General features: G+C 39.5%; 1 pseudogene; it reads right to left on the bottom strand.

Moving 5' to 3' along the window:
* Positions 1 to 5,040: 5,040 nt before the first annotated feature.
* On the bottom strand, positions 5,041 to 5,244 carry LOC101356159 (thymosin beta-4 pseudogene; annotated as a pseudogene).
* Between the last annotated feature and the right edge of the window lie 567 nt (positions 5,245 to 5,811).

Here is a 5,811-nt window from a genome sequence, read left to right as displayed (position 1 = left end):
AACATCATTCTTAATGGAGAGAGGCTGAAAACATTCCCCTTGAAAACAGGAACAAGACAAGGATGCCCTTTATCAACACTCCTATTTAACATTGTGCTGGAAGTTCTAGCTAGAGCAATAAGGTAAGAAAAAGAAATAAAGGGCATCCAAATTGGTAATGAAGAAGTTAAACTATCCTTGTTTGCGCATGATATGATACTATACGTAGAAAACCCAATGGGCTCCACGAGAAATCTACTGGAACTAATAGAAAGATTCAGCAGAGTAGCAGGATACAAGATAAACACAAAAATCAGTTGGATTCCTATACACCAATAAAGAGAATGATGAAAAGGAGATCAGGTAAAACAATACCATTTATAATAGCCCCTAAAAAAAAAATACTTAGGAAGAAATCTAACCAGGCATGTGAAAGATCTATACAAAGAAAACTACAGAACACTACTGCAAGAAACCCAAAAGGATCTACATAAGTGGAAAAACATACCATGCTTACTGATAGGTATACTCAATATTGTGAAAATGACAAATTTACCCAAAGCAATTTACAAATACAATGCAATCCTGAACCAAATACCAATAACATTCTTTAAAGAGATGGAAAAACTAATCACTAACTTTATAAAGAAAGAGAAGAAGGCCCGGATAAGTAAAGTACTATTGAAGAAGAAGAATAAAGTAGGAGGACTCGCACTCCCTGACCTCAGAACCTACTATACAGCTACGGTAATCAAAACAGCCTGGTATTGGTACAATGACAGAAACATTGACCAATGGAACAGAATTGAGAACCCAGATGTAAATCCACCCAGTTAGAGTCACCTAATCTTCGTCAAGGGCCCAAAGTCCATCACATAGGGAAAAGACAGTCTTTTTAACAAATAGTGCTGGCAAAACTGGAAGTCCATCTGCAAAAAAGTGAAACGGTGCATACCTCACACTATATACAACAACTAATTCAAAATGGATCAAAGACCTAAATATAAAGCCAAAAACTATAAAGTTCATAGAAGAAAAAATAGGATCAGTGCTGGAGGCCCTAATGCATGGCATTAACAGTTTACAAACCATAACTATCAACACACAAACTCCAGAAGATAAGATAAATAACTGGGATATTAAAAAAATGAAACACTTATGCTTATCAAAAGACTTCACCAAAAGAGTAAAAAGAGAACCTACAGACTGGGAAATAATTTTTGGACATTATAAGTCAGACAAAGTTCTAATCTCTAAAATCTACAAGCAACATCTCTACAACAAAAAGACAAATAATCCAATTAAAAAATGGGCAAAGGAAATGAACAGACACTTCACCAAAGAAGACATTCGAGCAGCCAACAGACATATGAGGAAATGCTCATGATCACTAGCCATTAGAGAAATGCAAATTAAAATGACAATGAGATACCATCTCATCCCGGCATTACTGGCAGGAATCAAAAACATGGGAAATAACATACGTTGTATAGGCTGTGGGGAGTACGGAACTCATGCACCTCAGGTGGGAATGCAAAATGATACAATTTTGGAAAATGATATGGCTCTTCCTTAGAAAGCTAGAAATAGAAATACCATTCCATCCAGTAATCCCACTCCTAGGAATATATCCTAGAGAAATAAGAGCCATCACATGAATATACTTATGCACACCCTTGTTTGCTGCAGCGTTGTTCACAATAGCAAAACGGTGGAAATAACCTACATGCCTATCAACAGATGAATGGATAAACAAACTATGGTACATACCCAGAATGGAGTATTATGCATCAAAAAGAACAATGATGAATCTTTGAAGCATCTCATAACATGGATGAAACTGGAGGACATTATGCTGAATGAAATAAAGCAATAACAAAAGGACAAATATTGTATGAGACCTCTACTGTAAAAACTCATGAAGAAGTTCACATACAAAAAGTAACAATCTTTCTTGGTTACAAGGGATGGGAGAGGTGGACGGGGGAAATACTACATAGACAATAGGTAAGTGGTAACTTTAGTGAAGGGTAGGACTGTACACAATACTTGGGAAACCAGCACAACTTGTACAAAGAAAGGTCATGGAAGCTCCATAGACACATTCAAACTCCCTGAGGGACTGAATTGCTGGGCAGAGGGCTGTGGGACCATGATCTTGGGGAACACCTAGCTCAACTGGCATAACACTGTTCATAAAGAAAATGTTCTACATTCTACCTTGGTGAGTAGCATCTGGGGTCATAAAAGCCTGTGAGCAGCCATCTGGGATACTCCACTGGTCTCATCCCTTCTGGAGCAAGGGAGAATGAAGAAAAGAGACAAGGAAAAGATTAGTCCAAAGGACTAATAGACCACAACTACCACGGCCTTCACTAGACTGTGTCCAGTACACCTAGATGGTGCCTGGTTACCACCACTGACTGCTCTGATTGGTATCACAACCGAGAGTCTTGGACAGAGCTGGAGAAAATTGTAGAACAATAATTCTAACTCACAAAAAAGGACCAGACTTACTGGCCTGACAGAGACTGGAGAAACCCGGAGAGTATGGCCCCCGGACACCCTTTGATCTGAGTAATGACGTCACTCCTGAGGTTCATCATTCAGCCAAAGATTAGGCAGCCCCATAAAACAAAATGAGACTAATGGGGCACAACAGTTCAGGGACAAGGACTAGAAAGCAGGAGGGGACAGGAAAGCTTGTAATAGGGAACCCAAGGTTGAGAAAGGATAGTGTTGACATGTTGTGGGGTTGTTAACCACTGTCATAAATCAATATGTGTACTGTTTAATGAGAAACTATTTGTTCTGTAAACCTTCATCTAAAGTACAATAAAAAACTAAAAAAAAAAACAAAAAGACAGGAAAGAAAGATAAGACCAAAATGGGGGTTAGAAGAGAGTCTGAAACTTGCTCTCAAATGTAGAGTAGCTAAAGTGAAAGGAAGAAATGATGAAGTAAATGAGCTGAACAGAAGATTTTAAAGGGTGATTCAAGAAGACAAATAATGTATTATAATGAAATGTGCAAAGACCTAGAGTTAGAAAACCAAAGGGGAAGAACACACTCAGCATTTCTCAAGCTGAAAGAACTGAAGAGAAAATTCAAGCCATGAGTTGCTATATTGAAGGACTCTATGCGGAAAATATTAAACGATGCAGGAAGCATGAATAGAAGATGGAAGGATTACACAGAGTCACTGTACCAAAAAGAACTGGTTGATATTCAGATATTTCAGGAGGTAGCATATGATCAAGGACCAATGGTACTGAAGGAAGAAGTCCAAGCCACAATGATGGTACTGGCGAAAAACAAGGCTCCAGGAATTGACGGAATACCAGTTGAGATATTTCAACAAATGGATGCAGCACTGGAAGCGCTCATTCGTCTATGCCAAGAAATTTGGAAGACAGCTACCTGTCCAGCCAATTGGCAGAGAGCCATATATGTGCCCATTCCATAGAAAAGTGATAAAACAATGCAGAAATTATTGAACAATATCATTAATATCACACACAAGTAAAATTTTGCTGAAGATCATTGAAAAGTGGTTGCAGCAGTACATCAACAGGGAACTGCCAGAAATTCTGAACTGGATTCAGAAGAGGACGTGGAACCAGGGATATCATTCCTGATGTCAGATGGATCTTGTTTGAAAGCAGATAATACCAGAATGATGTTTCCCTGTGTTTTATTGACTATGCAAAGGGATTCGACTATGTGGATCATAACAAATTATGGATAACTTTGCTCTAAGAGTAGGAATTCCAGAACACTTAACTGTGCCCATGAGGAACCGGTGCGTAGACCATAAGAGGCAGTCATTCAAACAGAACAAGGGAATACAGCGTGGTTTAAAATCAGGAAAGGTGTGCATCAGGGTTGCATCCTTTCACCAAACTTATTCAATCTGTATGTTGTGCAAATAATCAGAGAAACGCGACTATATGAAGAAGTATGGTGCATCAGCGTTGGAGAAAGACTTATTAACAACCTGCAATATGCAGATGACACAACCTTGCTTGCTGAAAGTGAACTTGAAGCACTTATTGGTGAAGATCAAAGACCACAGCCTTCAGTATGGATTACACGTTAACATAAAGGAAACAAAAATCCTCACAACTGGACTAATAAGGAACATCATAATAAAAGGAGAAAAGATTGAATTTGTCAAGGATTTCATTTTACTTGGATCCACAATCAACACCTGTGGAAGCAGCAGTCAAGAAATCAAAGGACACAATGAATTGGGCAAATCTGCTGCAAAAGACCTCTTTAAAGTATTCAAAAGCAAAGATGTCACTTTAAGGGCTGAAATGCACCTGACCCAAGTCATGCTGTTTTCAATCGCCTCATATGCATGTGAAAGCTGGACAACGAATAAGGAAGATCAAAGAAGAACTGATGCCTTTGACTTTGTTACATTGGCAAAGAATATTGAATATACCTTCGACTGCCAGGAGAATGAACAAATCTGTCTTGGAAGAAGTACAGCCAGAATGCTCATTAGAAGCAAGGATGGCAATACTTCATCTCACATTCTTTAGACATGTTATCAGGAGGGACCAATCCCTGGAGAAGGACATCATGCTTGGTAAAGTAGAGAATCATTGAAAAAGAGGAAGGCCCTCAATGAGATGGATTGACACAGTGGCTGCAACAATGGGATCAAACATAACTATTGTGAGGATAGCACAGGACTGGGTAGTGTTTCATTCTGTTGACCCTCGGGTTGCTATGAGTCAGAACTGACATGAAGGCACTTAACAACAACCATAGGTGTAAAGTGATACCTTATTGTGAGTTTGATTTGCATTGCCCTCATTACAAATGATGCTGAGAATCTTTTTGTTTTTCTTTTGCTTTTACTCAATATACTTATTCACTGTCGTCCCATCTAGCTCCTTTCTTCACCACCATGTGAGTTCTTTTCCTTCCCTGCCAGCCAGGCAGGCCAATGGCAGAGGCAGATACAACCTTGGTTGTCAGTAATTCTCCATTCTTTGATGTGAAAAGGGGCAGCACAGTCATTTAAACTTGATCCAATCTCTTTGCATCTTACAAAGTTAAACAGCTAAAAGAAGGAAAACAAGAAGGCAATGCTTGTGAAATGTACAGCACATGTTGGCCATATTCGCCTGCTTGCTTCTCCTGTTCGACCATTTCTTTTTAAGGCAGTGGATTTTTCTCTTGTCTTTCTGTCTTCTTCAATTTCGGCTTGTCAAATTTCTTAACCTCAGCCCTGTTGGGTTTGTCAGACATGGTTGTGGAGGAAGCGAGAGAGGCGCGAGGCGAGTGGAGTTCCTGCGTGCAGTGGCCGCCGCAAGTCACAATGAGCTTTTTTATTCAATGTCCCATTTAATCGCTATAATGCAACGAGGTAGGCTCTATTACTATTTTGCTGATAAGCAACCTGAGGATGTGACCTTGTGAATGGTGACATGTGACTTTCTGATAAGTTGCAACAAGGCCAAAATTCTTATGCAAACAGGAGTACCATGACCTAGATACACATTTTGTCCCAACGTAGCCCGGGTGGCGCAGCGGTTAAGAGCTTGACTGCTAAACAAAAAGTTGACAGTTCGAATCCACCTCCTTGGAAACCCTGTGGGGGCAGTTCTAGAAAGATAAATCTCCATGGAAGTGAACTGAGAGTGGACAAAATGAGTGGAGGGAATTCCAATGCAGTCTCCAGTCAGCAGAGATGTCAGGGATCCAGGAATAACATTTTTTTTTTTTTAAATGAATAAATGCTCAAAGGAGTCTGCTTAAGGTTCCAACTACCTCTGGCATCATATGACTTTAAGAGTCCAGAACAAGAGTTCCTTT

The sequence above is a fragment of the Trichechus manatus genome, unplaced genomic scaffold, assembly GCF_000243295.1.
Source record: "Trichechus manatus latirostris isolate Lorelei unplaced genomic scaffold, TriManLat1.0 scaffold00179, whole genome shotgun sequence".
NCBI classification, from domain to species: Eukaryota; Metazoa; Chordata; class Mammalia; order Sirenia; family Trichechidae; genus Trichechus; species Trichechus manatus.
Note: the sequence above shows the minus strand (reverse complement) of the source record. Positions and strands in the feature narration are given on the sequence as shown.